The sequence below is a fragment of the Bos mutus genome, chromosome 3 (assembly GCF_027580195.1).
Source record: "Bos mutus isolate GX-2022 chromosome 3, NWIPB_WYAK_1.1, whole genome shotgun sequence".
NCBI lineage: Eukaryota > Metazoa > Chordata > Mammalia > Artiodactyla > Bovidae > Bos > Bos mutus.
The window spans coordinates 114,200,349-114,216,359 of NC_091619.1; positions in this window are offsets into that span (position 1 = coordinate 114,200,349).

The window sequence follows — 16,011 nt, forward strand, 5'->3', positions numbered from 1 at the left end:
CTGCAGCTCCTGCGGTTGCACAGAGTCGGACATGACTTAGCCACTGAACAACAGCAATAATAATAATATCCTGATAGTGATTTGTGAAATCCAGAGATGTATCCCAATGAAACCACACCACAGGCCATCTGGCAATAAATTCTCTGTGCAGTAGATTGCAAACTGTTTTGAAAGCTAAACCATAGATCAGCCAGCAGTAAGTTGAACAGCTTCACGTCTTGGCTGCACCTGGTAGGCGAGCTGTCAGTTCCGTGACCAAGTGACCTGAGAAGGGAGGGAAGAAGGCGGTGGAGGTGATGGAGACGGAGGCCCTGTCTACTAAGGCAGGTCCTGGAGGAGGTGGCCAGGGGCCTAAGACTCAACCACCAAAACTCAGAGAGAGAGTTTCCAGAGTGATTTAGAAAGTCTTCTGGATCGGGACATCCTCGTGGGATGAGGCTGAGTAGCAGAAGTTTCCAGGCGTGGGTCCAATTTGAAGTCCAAAAGGGTGTTGGCCAGAGTTGGGTAATCTGTCCACAGTGGACAGGGCCCCACCCTTGGCTGCCCCACGAGGAGGCTGGAGTCTTGTACTGAGAAGGTCTTAAGGAAGTCAGGGTGCTTGAGAGCCGTCTGGGGTTCCTATGGCTCCAATCCTAGGGGGCGATGGGACCCCCTCCAGACGGCAGGTGTCTGGTGAGACAATAGGGTGCAGGATGAGTGTCTCAGACAGACAGGATGAGGATGTGGTTTGGGGCTGGATTGTGATCCCCAAGTTCATGTGTTGAAATCTTAACTCCTAGCACCTTAGAATGTGACTGTGTGTGGAGACGGGGTCTTTAAAGAGACAAAAAGTTAAAACAAGGTTATTAGGGAGGGCTGTGGTCCAGCAAGACTGGTGTCCTAAGAAGAAGAGGAAATTAGGTCACAGACAAGCCCAGAGGGACAACCACGTGAGGACTCAGGGAGAGGACAACCATTTACAAGCCAAAGAGGGAGATCCCAAAGAAACCGACCCTGGAAGCATCGTGATCTTGGACTGCCGGCCTCAGAAGAGTGAGAAAATAAGTTCCTGTTGTTTAAGCCCCCCAGTCTATGTTCTTCTGTTTTGGCGGCTGGAGCAAACCAACACAGATACAGAGACCGGAGGCCGCACTGGTGACAGCCCCTCCCCAGGCCGCCGCGGCAGACCCAGGCTCGCCGAGCGGGGCAGGAGCGCCGGCGTCCGCACAGGAACCTGACCTCTGTTTCTGGGGCAAGTGGGACGTCCTGAGGTCTGAGAATAAATACTAACCTGCTTGGGGAGACTTGACACAGGGCACGTGTGGGGACCAAAAGCTAGGGCTGCCAGATAAAACATAGGACATTCTGTAAAATCGGGCTTTAGAATAAGCAAGGTAGTTTTTATTTTAGTTTAAATACCTTCCAAATATTGCCTGGAGTTGCTTATTTTTTAAACATTATTTGCTGTTTATCTGCAATCCAAATTCACCTGACCATCTTGTATTTTTATCCTCTAAACTGGACAACCCTGCTTAAACATAAGGGCCTCTCTGGTGGCTCAGACAGTAAAGAATCTGCCCGAAATGCAGGAGACCCAGGTTCCACCCCTAGGTTGGGAAGATCCCCTGGAGGAGGAAATGGCTACCTACTCCAGTATTCTTGCCTGGAGCATCCCATGGACAGAGGAGCCTGGTGGGCCACAGTCCATGGGGTCGCAAAGAGTCAGACATGAACAAGCAAAGAGCCATCAGGTCCGGCAAGGAGGACAGAGGAAACAGAGGAGGAAAGGAGAGCTCAGGAGACCAACCAGGGCAGGGAGGGGACTGTCTAGGACGCAAGCAAAACTGGAATTGCAAAGAACGGTTTAACAGATTTCACCACATCAACATTTTATAACTAAAATGAAAGGAATAAGGAAAAGTAATAGACTAGGAGAATCACTCCAACAGTATGATGAAGCCGGTATGAATACAAAATACACATTTCAGTTTGGAAGAAAATTCTCAAAATCTCATTAGGCAAATAGGTACTAAGCATGTGATGGAGCAATTTGTACAAAAGAATCTACAATTTTCTAGCAAATCTAGAAAAGCATGCTGTTTTTTAATAATTTTTAAATGCAATTTCTTAAAAATTAAAGATCAACCTTCACCTTTTTTAATAAAACATTTTTTAAAAAAAAAAGCTAAAATACTTAGCAAGAGTGAAAATGTGGTTCAGCTGATAAGGCCCTTTCTGGCAGTAGAAACAATTTAGCAGTATATTCATACTTGTTGGCCCAATAAAATCATTCCTGATTTTATCCTAAGGGTAATCATTTAAAATGAAGAAGGAAAAACTGATAGGAAGTGGTGCCTTATTCCATTATCATAACTATAAAATTAAAACTATACTTGAATAATGACTGCAAGGGAACATGGAAAAATAAAAGCCTTTGATGTGAGTATATTTTTCTCTTTAAAGTTCCCTCTTGGCTCTTTAGTATATTCTTCCTTTATATGAACACATTTTAAAGTCAGAAGTGGTTCCATTTTTACCCACAAGGTTGTTGATGAAGATGTGCCCTGTAGGAATCCCCCCTGACTCCTGACATGCAGAGTTGGGGGTGTTAGCCCTTGGGGCCCCTGGATCTGGCTCATGGCACAGTTCCAGCCAGACTTCACTTCTCCCCGTTGTCCGAATTGGCAGATCTAATTTTGGCTATCCAGGCCTTTCAAACAGCTACTCAAAAGCTCTAAAAGATTCTTCTCTGGCCGCAGGTTCAATATACTGTCGGCTATTCTTAACGAAGAAAGATCTCATTTTTATGCCATGTATTTCTAAGGTCGCCATTTTTACGCCATGTGTTTTTAAACTGGAGTATTAACGCCGTTCATTCAATCTTCACACTGTCTTCTCTCAAGCCAAAGCCAAGCTCTAAGTAAGTTACTGTGTTGATAGTCTTTGCCTGGTCTGGAGTAATCATTTTTTGTTGTCAGTACACCATTTTCCAGCAGCTAGGAGGAGGGGGCAGTGGTCCTCTGGGTCACCCCAGAAGTGTCCGTGCTCTGCTTCCGGAAGAGATGACGCTGGTCAGTGGAGTGAGTGGGAGGAGGAGTCTTCATTGAGTGCATGCCAGATTTCAAGTTAATATCAAAAAGTGTGGGGCTCTCCTGAGCATCCCAGATCTTTCCTCAATGCAGATTCAGGAATAAGAGACGGCTCCTGTGTTACTGTGTTAACAGCACCACTGTGTGTTAGCTGCCCTAACAAGTTCCCCAAGTTCCCCAGACGAGGGGAGGCAGGGGCGGGGGGACTCAAACAGGAGACGTTATTTCCTGACCACTCTGGAGAACTGAGTGCTGAGGTCAGGGTGTCATCACGGTGGGTTCCTCCTGAACTCCTCTCCTGGGCTGGCAGATGGTGCGTCCTGCGAGTGTCCTCCCGTGGTCACCTCTGTTTGTCTGTGTGCAGTTGCGTCCTCCGAGTGTCTCCCCGTGGTCACCTCTGTTTGTCTGTGTGCAATGTCCTCCTCTTATAAGGACCCCAGACATCTCGGACCGGGGCCCACCCTAATGGCCTTGTTTTAGCTTAATTACCTATCCCTAGGTGCTGTCCGGTTCTGAGATACTGGGGTGAGGAGGTCGATCATGAATGTGGGAAGCCACAGCTCAGCTCAAAACAACCCAAAAGGTCAGGAGGGACCTTCTCTGGGCTTGGCCCCAGCGCCGCACAAGAATTCCAAGTGTTTCCTCACATAATCCCAGCGTGCTCCGTATGCCAGCGAGTCATCAGTCCTGAGCTGAAGGCCCAGAGGAATGTGCCAGAGGAGCCTGGCTGACCTGCCCCGGGGTAAACAGCAGTATCAGCACATTCCTGAGAGGTCTGTCTCCAACCTGCGGTTCTCTCTGAGGACAGAAGCCTCGCACACACAAGCCCGTATGCCAGCCCCCAGCTGGTACCGCTGTGAAGCGAGTCTCCATCTGGGGTCCTTGGGTCCCCCCAGGGCTGGATGAGGTCTCCTTGCCTGGGCCCCCTGGGTTCTGGCCCCTCCTCCATATCCTGTCCTTCAGCCCGGCCCTGTGGCTAGATTGCAAGAGGCTGTGAAGCCTCTGCATGCCTGGGTCAGGGGCCTTGTTCCCATTTTCCTGCAGTTCCGCCATGCACCTTCATTCCCATCACTATTGCCAGCTAGACCCAGCCTCCCATGCACACAGCCTCACTCCGATTGGCCTCCTGCTCAGACTGTGGCCACCCTGCCTCCGGGATGTATGGGATGGACTGATGATTATGCAGGGGCTTCATGCACCTTCCTGAACTCCCCACCTTCAAGAGTCCCTCTTTCACCCTTAGACCATTTGTTACAGCAGACAAGGGGTCCAGATTCATGTGCTTTATCTTTTAGCCAACCCAAGGGTTGGGTATGAAATCAGGGTATGGCAGGAGAAACCATCTGGCTCTCTCTGGAGCACACAGAGGGAAGCGTGTGTTCTGAGAGCCCTGGTGCATGTTGTTTTGACACCTAGCTCCTCTCGTCCCTGTTTGGGGGTGAGGCAGGCCCACACTCATTCAAGCAGACCAGTGCATCTGCACTGTTGGGCTCAACATAGCCCCAGAGGGTAGATGGCCTGGCTTTAGCAGGACTCCACCAGGAGTACCTAAAGAGGAACTAAAGAGCCTCTTGATGAGGGTGAGAGAAGAGAATGAAACAGCTAGCTTGAAACTAAACATTTAAACACCTGAGATCATGGCTTCTGGTTCCATCACTTCATGGCTAATAGATGGGGGGAAAATGGAAATTGTGACAGATTTTATTTTCAGTTCAGTTCAGTAGCTCAGTTGTTTCTGACTCTCTGCAATCCCATGGACTGCAGCACCCTGTCCATCACCAACTCCCAGAGCTTGCTCAAACTCATGTCCATCGAGTCGGTGATGCCATCCAACCATCTCATCCTCTGTCATCCCCTTCTCCTCCTGCCCTCAATCTTTCCCAGCATCAGGGTCTTTTCCAATGAGTCAACTCTTCACATCAGGTGGCCAAAGTATTGGAGCTTCAGCTTCAGTATCATTCAGTATCAGTATCATTCAGCTTCAGTATCATTCCTTTCAATGAATATTCAGAGTTGATTTCTTTAGGATTGACTGGTTTGATTTCCTTGCAGTCCAAAGGACTCTCAAGAGTCTTCTCCAACACCACAGTTCAAAAGCATCAATTATTCTGCATTCAACTTTCTTTACAGTCCAACTCTCACATCCATACATGACTACTGGAAAAACCATAGTTTTGACTGGACAGACCATTGTTGGAATTTTATTTTCCTGGACTCCAAAATCACTGCAGGTGGTGACTGCAACCATGAAATTAGGACACTTGCTCCTTGGAAGGAAAGCTATGACAAACCTAGACAGCATATTAAAAAGCAGAGACATCACTTTGCCAACAAAGGTCCCTATAGTCAAAGCTATGGTTTTTCCAGTAGTCATGTATAGATGTGAGAGAGTTGGACCATAAAGAAGGCTGAGTGCTGAAGAATTGATGCTTTTGAACTGTGGTGTTGGAGAAGACTCTTGAGAGTCCCTTGGACTGCAAGCAGATTAAACAAATCAATCCTGAGGGAAATCAGTCCTGAATATTCATTGGAAAGACTGATGCTGAAGCAGAAGCTCTAATACTTTGGCCACCTGATCCAAAGAGCCGACTCATTGGAAAAGAGGAAAAGACGCGGAAGCTGGGAAAGATGGAGTGCAAAAAGACAAAGGGGTGACAGAGGATGAGATGGTTGGATAGCATCATCAACTCCATGGACATGAATTTGAGCAAACTCTGGGATACAGTGAAGGACAGGGGAGCCTGGCGTGCTACGGTCCATGGGTCAGACATGACTTAGTGACTGAACAACCACAACTAGGGTGGCTGCCTTACTCAGAAGACAGACTGGTTGTATTCTGCCAAGAGGTCCATAGATGAGATGCAACGTTTGCACCGGGGAAGCAATTTCAAACCAAGTGGGAAACAGCACCGTTCAGCTGCCTGTTAGCTTCATGGCCCAGGACACGGTGTCCAGGCCTCTGGAGAGCCTGCCCATGATATAAAATATATGTCAGCCTTGTCAGTTGTTACCGCAGTCCCAGCAAGGCTGGAGAAAACTCTCCAGGAGTCAAACTGAGTGGATAGCTCAGTGCAGGGTTACGTGTCTTTTCCCTGGGCAACCCCAGTCTCTCAAACATGGCACCAGCAGTTAACTCTTGGCTTGCCTGCCACTGTGAAGTGAAAGGGAAAGTGTTAGCCGGTCAGTCAGGTCCAACTCTTTGCAACCCTATGGACCATAGCCTGCCAGGCTTCTCTGTTCATGGGCATTTTCCAGGCAAGAGTATTGGAGTGGGTTGCCATGTCCTTCTCTAGGGGATCTTCCTGACCCAGGGGTCAAACCTGGGTCTCCTGCATTGCAAGCAGATTCTTTACTGTCTGAGCCACCAGGGAAGCCCTGCCTGCCACTGTACCACTGATTTAAAAATAAATAAATAAAAGCTTGTGTTAACACAGCATTGTTAATCAAGTGTACTTCAATAAAATCTTAAGAAAGAACAACCTAAACTATTTTGCTTTATATTTCTTGTAATACGGGCTCAGAAATGATCCATAAAACTCTTCATTACTTAAAGCAAGAGAGTATCACATGCAAAGGCAGTGAAATCTCAGGAATATGTTTCACATTTGGAAGTATAGGGCAATCTAGAATTTTCTAGCTCACTGGCCTTTTTTTTTTTTTTTTGTCACTAAGCATTATATGGACCAATATTGGAAGAAAATAGAATAATAGAAAAGAATTCAAGACCTGAGCTTGACAGAAGGCCAGCCAACAGTGCTTTCAGGAAAATTCCAGGCATGGGGGAGGCATGCGCCCCCTCCTGCCTGTTCTCTATGATTGCGGGGGTGGGGCGCTTCGGAAAGCAATCTCTTCTCTCTCCATGTTTTGATGTATTTGGAAGACATCTTCCAAAATATAAGGTACTCAACTCTAAAGAATTCTTTTAGAGAGCAAGTTGTTCAGTTTCTAGGCTACACCCCGTCACTCACCCATCCTTGCAGACCCAGAGAGGCTGGGGCTTCAGGAGCAGAGAAGCAGAGGGTTTTCTCTATGGGGTTTCTCTAGAGTTATGACTGGTCACGTTTGACACTTGCTCCTCATTTTCTGGAATAAACACTCTTCCAAACTGCTGAAAACAAGACAGCCTTGCTCTGAATTTCCACGGACATTTGCCATCAATATCAGGAGTATTGCTTGGTGGTGGATCGGGCTTCTGGACAAATGGCCATGTACTAAAGCAAAGGATAGTGACATAAAAAAAAGCCAACACAGTACAAGACTTGTATGTAGAAGAAACAACTTTTCTTTATTTCATTTATTACTAATCGACACTTTAAGCCACCATTCACCGGTTTGGGAAGAAAATGCCTAATGTTTATTCTGTCATTGTTTAGTTGTAAGTCTCGTGTCTGACTCGTTGGGACCCCATGGACTGCAGCACAGCAGGCTACTCTGTCCACAGGACTTTCCAGGCGAGAATACTGGAGTGGGTTGCCATTTCCTTCTCCAGGGGAACTTCCCAACCCAGGGATTGAAACTGCATCTCCTGCTTTAGCAGGTGGATTCCTTACCACTGAGCCACCAGGGAAAATATTTATTCTACTTAAACTTTAACTCCATCCAATAAACTCAAAAATTGCTTTTATCTTTCCTGGAGGGGAAAAATTCTGTTTTTCAGATAAAATTCCCCCTCAGTCTGCACCTCTCCTTAAAGTGTCTTTCCTATCCGTTTGTCCACCACTAAAAGGAGTGGTGTGACTGTAGGAACTTGCACTTGCAGGGGAAGAATTGAGGTTTGAGTGCAGAATTTTCTGGTGGCTGGACGAGGACCTCTGTCCCCAAGCTGCTGCTGGCCTTGTTGGCATTTCCTACTCACATCACAGGGGTGAAAGGCCATCTGGTTGGCCAGGGAGGGGCCACGCTCTTGGTGACCTCCTCGGGGACCTCAGCAGGTGCCAGAGCCCCTCTGTGACCCTGATTCTGGTTTTAGGACTTGGCCCTGTAGCAACAGACCCCATTCCCAGGCTGCCTGAGTCACTTTGTGGGACAGAAATAAGAGGTGACCAGCAGGAATGGGGGCAGTGCGATGCTGGCTTTAGAGGGCAGTTCTCAATTGTGGTCCCAGGGCCGTGGCATCAGCACCACCTGGAAACTTGCTGCAAAGGCAGAGTGTCAGGTGTGAGATGGGCCATAAAGAAGGCCGAGCGCCAAAGAGTTGATGCTTCTGAAACGTGGCATTGGAGAAGATTCCCGAGAGTCCCTTGGACAGCAAGGAGATCAAACCAGTCATTCCAAAAGGAAATCAACTCTTAATATTCATTGGAAGGACTGATGCTGAAGCTGAAGTTCCAATACTTTGGCCACTTGATGTGAAGAACGGACTGATTGGAAAAGACCCTGAAGCTGGGAAAGACTGAAGGCAGGAGGAGAAGGGGACGACAGAGGATGAGATGGTTGGATGGCATCACTGACTCAATGGACATGAGTTTGAGCAAACCCCAGGGTATGGTGAGGGACAGGGAGGCCTGGGGTGCTGCAGTCCAGGGGGTCACAAAGGGTCACAACTGAGTGACTGGACAACAGGGCCCACCCCAGACCTCCTGAGTCAAGATTCCCGAGGGTGGGACCTTGTTTTAACAAGCCCAGCAGGGGAAGCTGGCATTCTTGAAAGTGAGAGCCTGGCGAAAGTCACCCTCCTGGGTACTCAAGAACTGGGAAAACAGGACTTGTGGTCAATTGCTCAAGCTCTTTGGTTTTTTATGATTTGGAATCTGTGTTCCAGCAACTTCAGAGGCTACCCAGTAATAGGATGAGTTTGATCACACATTTTCCACCCCTTCGTCTTGCTGAACGTCACAAGGAGAGAGTAAGGCACGGATGCCCGTCCTGCCTTGACCCCAACACAAGGTCATGACACAACAGGCCCTTCCTGGAAGGAAGGTCAGTAGCCCCAGGGGTGCAGCATTCAGGGAGGTGGGGCTGGGCCCAAATCCATAAGCCCATTTCCAGAAAATCCACACATCCATCTGTTATAAATGAGCATGCATTCCTCCTGACAGAAAGCCTCTTCTGCAGCCAGGAGGGTGAGCGGGTCATTGGGAGGAAGGGTGGCGGTTGGAATTTCTGTCTTTCCAGAGCATGGCTGTCAGCATTTTGGAAGGCTCCCGAAGGCCATGGGTCCACCCAAACCACGGCCGGCCTGGAGCTGGGGTTTCCTGAGCCAGCTTGATGGGGCTCCCGTGTCCTCGACCCAAGCTATGGCCCCCTCTGGGTGAGGGCCCCGGTCCCCAGGGGGTGCCCAGCACTGGCCCCCACCCCTGTGGTCTCCACTGCCCCGAGGCTAGAGGGAAGGGTGTCTCCAGCACCTCTCTGCGCCCTCTGGTCCCGGGAGGCCAGCCGGCTGCAGCTGCCGGGGACCTTGTGAGCTGGAGAGCTGTGCACCCCCGTGTCGTCAGGGCACCCCCCTGTCCTCCTAACTCATTCATTTGTAGGTGCTTTAGGCACAATTCTGCTGGCCAGAGGTTTTGAAAGTCAGCTTTTAGATTTTAACTTTTAGATATTAATAAGAGTTTAGGAGATGGATTATCTGCCTGGAAATGCAGTGCGTCTGGCCGCGCACATTACCCCAGAAGTCAAGCTATACGTGTGTGTGGTGGGGACAGTGGGGGGATTGGGAGACGCAGAGCCTGACACCAGAAGATCTGGGATGGCTTTGCAAATCCAAACCACCCTACAAATTGTCCTTTTCTTACAGATTAAAGCTGATCACCCACTTCCTCGCTGATGCTTCTGAGCAAGTGCGCCCTTTAGCGAGTGTTTGGCTAATGAGTCGACCCGGTCACCACCGCCGCCGCCCCCGAGCAACCCAGCACCCTCTGCGGCAGAGGAGACATCCTCAGGACAGGAATCCCCCAGATTGTCAGAGCTCCTCTTGTGGCTCAGTTCTCCAGAAACAGCATCTTTCTAACATGGCAGCCCCTCAGGATTGAATGTGAACCCCAGGACTCTCTGGTGGCCTCCCTGAGGCTGCCGGGCCTGCTTCCCTGGGTGGGCAGGACCCCCAGAGCTGGGCTTGTTGGGCTGAAAAGAAGTGGTCCAGTCTCCCATCACAGGACGCCTCCAAGCATCCTGCATTCACCCCAGCCTCTGTGTGTTCACTGCAGAGAGGGTGGATTTCATTCTGCTTCTAAAACGTCCCCTCCATGAAAACACCACCTGTTCAGAAAATGTTTTCTCTGCCTGGACCTGTTCCCGTGAAAGGGCGGAGTGCACGCTCTCTAGGGTGCATCAGTGGAATCACAGGATTATTTATTTTCCTCAGCATTGGGCCATTTATTATATGAAAACATGCATTTATTACTTAATAGGAGAAAAAATGCACACATTTCAAAGGTAATAGAAAGACAGTGTCAGCCTCCCCCAGCTGCCCCCTGGCTGTTGCCCAGGTCCTGGAATCACACACACACATTCTCTGCAGGGGGGATGCTTGGGGGAAGAGTGTCTGAAAGATGCAGCCTGTGGGGACCTAAGACAGACGGGAACCATCGTGTCTCCACCCGGTGACACGCATCACCAGGTAAAACACACCCACACCTCCTGGGGCTCTCTTCCCTCAAGCCTCACCCCCGTGCCTCCGCAGGCTGAGGGAAGGGGGACTGCTGAGTCCCAGTGTCCCAGAGTCAATCCTAAAGGCAATCAACCCTGGACATTCACTGGAAGGACTGATGCTGAAGCTCCAATCCTTTGGTCACCTGAATGTGAAGAGCCGACTCATTGGGAAAGACCCTGATGCTGGGCAGGAAGAGAAGCGGGTGACAGAGGATGAGATGGTTGGAGGGCATTATCAACTCCATGGACATGAGTTTGAACAAACTCTGGGAGATACTGAAAGACAGGGAAGCGTGGCATGCTGCAGTCCCTGGGGTCGCAAAGGGTCGGACCCAACTTAGTGACTGAACAACAATGGTCCCAGAGTGAAAACTCCAGTTCTTGGTGCCATCTTGAACTTACCAGACAGGGGAACTTTTTTCTGTATCGTAAGCTTTTCTCTTGAAGAAGTTAGAGGGGCTTAAACATAGCTAGGGACAGGAAGAGAGACTCTGGCTGACAAGTTCTTACCCTTCTGTTGATGAAGAGTTGCGAGCAGGGTGGGGTGATGATGCTTAAGCACAAAAGGCCAATAGCCAAGGAAAACTACATATGACTGGGTTGGCCTGCAACAATGTCCTAGATTATTTCTCAGCCCCATCCCCAGCCTCGGATTTCCTCTTGGGGCCTTTGCACAGTCCTTAGCTCTCTCTGGGAGTCCCTAAGGGTCCTTCTCGGGGCCAGCTTATCCAGTAAATGGGCCACCTCTCCTCCCGAGCCAGGCTGAGTTAAACCCTATTGCAGCCAGATGGTTAGACCCTAACCTACCTTAGCCCAGTGGTTCCCAACCCTCAGCAGTCAGACTTGCATCTGAATCCCGGGGCATGGGTGGGAGACTAGATGAAAAACAGATACCTGGGCCTCACTCCCACAGCTTCTGAGTCAGTAGTCTGGGTTGGGCCTGAGAGGACGCATTTCTAATATACAGTTGATTGTTGAGGACCACCTTTCAGAATCACTGTGCTAACCCTTGCTCCTTAAAGGGTGGTCCACAGACCGGCAGCATCACCCAGAAACGGGTTAGAAATCCACCATCATGGGCCAGACCCAGAACTGCTGATTCAGAGTCTGCATTTTAACAACATTCCCAGGGGATTCACATAAGTTTGGGACCAGCTGCATTTGGACAAGAGCTCTGTCTTATTTTTCTGCATGTTCCCAGCATCTGGTAAAGGAAAGGAGGCCAGGGGAGGGGTCTTGGGGGCAGGTATTCTAGTTTGAGAGGAAACCCTGTCCTGGACATGGGTGCTTACCACAGCATGGATCAGACTTTCCCATAGTGGGTTATTTGGCACCAAGAGGAAAATCACCCAGCATCTCTTATGCCCTCCTTATGAGGTTCTGGAATCTCATGTTGAACATACCATCACTTTTCTGCCCAGGCGACTTAAGGAAAATTCAAACCTGGATGAGCAAAAGGAGAGTTTCACAGGTGTGTTTTCACATCGCCTTCTGGAAAGAGGGAGGTACAGGGACTGACTCCCATACCATGGTGCCTCTGTTGCAGGCCCCAAAGGAATGGCCTGTAGTCTTGGCTGTCTGGGTCCAGCCCAGACCTCAGCTTTCTGTTAATGATTTTGCCATCAATTTGTTGTTATTCAAAGTTTTTAAACAGATATTCACAGGACTGGGAGTGCAGTGGTGCGCTGTGGGCCTCTGAGGCTTGGCTCCACGCCCACTGCTGATGGTTTGCTACCTGGAGCTCTGCTCGCCACAATTCTGCAGACACACAGCACACGGGACAGGTAGGCACGTCTGCAGGTGAGACCAGAACTGGGCGATGCTGAATGTTTTCATCTGGGCAGATGTAACAAAATCCCCTGCACTCCCCAGGTAGAATAGTCCACGAGGAAGGACCTCTTCTTGGGATGGAAGCAGTCTAAATGTCCCTCGACAGGTGAGTGGATAAAGAAGATGTGATACATATATATAACAGGCTATTGCTCAGCCTAAAAAAAACGGAGTGATGCCATTTGCGGCAGCGTGGATGGACCTAGAGATTATCACGCTGAGTAAAGTAAGTCAGAGAAAGACAAATGCACGTGATTCCACTTGTAAGTGAATCTAAAATACGACACAAATGATCACATGTATGAAACAACAGCAGACACAGACGCAGAGCAGACTTGTGGTTGCCCAGGGGCAGTCGGGAGAGGGAGGCATGGACTGAGAGTTTGGAGTTACTGGAAGAAAGATCATTACGTATAAAATGGAAAATTAACAAGGTCCTACTGTAGAGTCCAGGAAACTACACTCAGTATCCTGTGATAAACCATAGTGGAAAAGAATGTGAAAAAGAAGGTGTGTGTGTGTGTGTGTATGTGTGTGTGTGACTGAGTCACTTTGTTTTACAGCAGAAATTAACACAATAGTGTGACTCAACCATACTTCAATAAAATAAAATTTAAAAATATGTGGTACGGCTAAGATTTGCCCAGGAAATATCTTGTAAAATAAGCATACAAATCAGGCAATTTAAAAGAGCCATGTTATGATGCATTGGGTCACGGGTGGAGCCTGAAGTGACCGCAGAACTGAGTCAGGTGCTGACTCAGGGTGAAGGGGAGAAATACGCCCTTCCCTGTCTGCTCTCCTGCACACACATCTCGCAAAGGTAATGTCACCTTACACTCATATGTCAGCTGATCTCCTTCCTTCCCCAGAATTATCTCAAACACTTTTTCCTGAAATACGAGTTTTGAAGAATACAATTGGGAGGGGTTACCAGATAGGAGGGCCTGGCATCCCACTTCAGTATTCTTGCCTGGAAGATTCCAAGGACAAAGGAGCCTGGTGGGCTACCAGTGCATGGGGCTGCAAAAGAGCTGGGCGTGACTGAAGCGACTTAGCACACACCACACACACACACCAGGTAGGAATGTGATTGTTGTGTTCCAGCACTGAGGGCCTCCTTCAGCTCTTGCTTCCAAAAGCCTTTCCTTCCTCCCAGCCCACAGCCCTGGGCAAGCTCACTCTGAGTCTGACAACACCTGCGTTTTGGCCTTGGTCTTTGAGACATCGCATGGGGTACACCTGAGGCTACATACCTACTGGGTCAGCTTCATCCCCTGAGGTTGGAGGACGACAGATGGAGGCAGGAACTGACCTTGCCTTCGACTCGGGGCCCCAAGCCAGGGGAGGTTGAGCTGGGTCTGCAGCTGCTTCCAAAAGGTGATCTTTTCATTTCTCAAAGGAGGGGTGGGCGGCGGGGGGCTTCCTCAGCATCTACATCATCCTCTCCCCTTACCCCCACCACCCTGATGACACACAGTGGCCTGGAAGGGCACAAACATTTCACTGCAGGACAAGGGACTCTGGAGGCAAAATCTCTGCATGTGGGAGTATTGTCTTCTAGGAGACGGACCTGGCTTTCCAGCTCCCCAGCCCAATTCTCTCCTGGTTCAGCTTCACAGGAAGCTTCCAGAGAAGACCGGGGCCTCTGCACTGGGCCCAGTTGGAGCCCTTCTGGTGAGCCTGTCCATGGCGTGTCCACCACCGGCGGTTCCCTGGACTCTGCCCACAAGGCTCCCCGAGCCAGACCTCCCTCCTCCCGGCCAGTGGTCAGCTCCTCTGAGCCGCATCTGCTTGCAGCGTTTCTGGCTGCTCCACCCGTCATGGCCGTGAATCATCTGCCTTCCCTCATTCTTTGAATTGAGAACTTCGCTGAAATCCCCCAGGTCTTTCCCTACCAATGGGTCTTAGTCACCGACCTCGAAGATGTCATGAACTTTCCCCTCCTCGCCTTCAAGATCACAGCCAAGATTAGCATCCAGCACTGTGTTCTCACAACACAGGAATGATTTCAACTCCACCTTTACTCCTCTTTCCAGACTCGGAGGGCTGTTTGCAAACTAATGATAGGTTTGGCTTCCTGTGCCCACCTGGCCACATCTGCCTGCCATTAATTAAAGAGGACGATTCTTTATTTGGATCAGGAGCTGGAAAACCTCAATGTTGAGATGCTGTGGCTTTTTCCAAAATCAGAAAGCAAGTACAAGAAGTTGACCAGAAAATACTCCCCTTTTCTTTCAAACTTTGCTTCATGGTTGAGAGATTGTGTTGTCACAAGCGTCTGAGTGTATGTTTATGTGACTCTATGTGTGTGAGTACATGTGTGTCTGTGTGAGAAACTGAGGATACGTGTGGGAGTGTGTGTGTGTGTGTGTGCATTTTAATCTGTGTCTGTTGCTTTCTGATCTTAGCCACATGGGCACAGACCTTCGGGACCAACCTGGGAAGCGATAGTGGGTGCTGTGATCAGGCAAACTTAACCTTCATCCCCAGCTCACTTCCCTGCTGCCTGACTCCAGGTGGAGACTGAAAGACCCAAAGGCTCATGTTGCAGTCTCCGTTGGCAAGAGGTGCCCATGTGATGAAGTTCTGGAGGGTGAGACCGTGTAAGGTCCAGGCTACGCTGTGGTCACATAAACCTGGCATATTAGTTGCTTAGCCCATCAGGGCTCATTTCTCACTCACACTGCCTCCCCTTGTGATCTATTGTGGTCTCTGCTGCACAGGGTCCCTTGGGGATGCAGGCTGATGCGGCTTTACCATTTTGCATATGCCCCATCTAGAACATTCGATTTCTGAGGCCACCACTGAAAGGAAGAGGAAGATGGAGGAATTTCAGGCTTTTGACTGCCATGGCTATCATATGCCACATTTGCTCACTGTCAATGGGACAGAGCTTGCATTTCAATCTAATTACCAGGACAGTTAAGAATGTAGGTAACAGATTTTGCCATGTCCTGGGTAAGCACTAATCACCACAAAGATGTAACTATAATGCTGGGGTCTGGGGTTACTTCTGGACAAACATTTCCTTTCCTGATAAAAGGGCCAAACACAATCATTTCCCTCTAAGTTATGCATGGGTTTGATGGCTGGTGCTGTGGCAGCCTTCATGGGACTGTGACCCAGCAGAGCAACACGCTAAGGACTATGGAATGCAAAGAGCCTTGGTGCCATTGGTGAGCAGCTGTGTTGATCCTGGCTTGCTGATTCCAGATGTCCTATTCTCTGAGAAACCCAGCCCTGTTTGTTTAGGCCACTGTTAAGCTGCATGTTCTGTTACTTGCATATAAACTCAAAGCAGATATGGAGGCTTTGAAGAGAAGGTTGGATTTGAGAAACTATTTGTAACACAAATTATATAATGGGAGAGGGGATAGGAAGAAAAGAGAGAAGAGTGGAGGAGATACTCCAGCTATGAGGTTCTGTTGAGAAAGAGTTGGTACAGAATTCCTGCTTTTTAGTAAAATGAGTGTCTATCCAATCAGGGCTTGTCCCGGCTAAGATCGCACTCTGTAAGGACAGC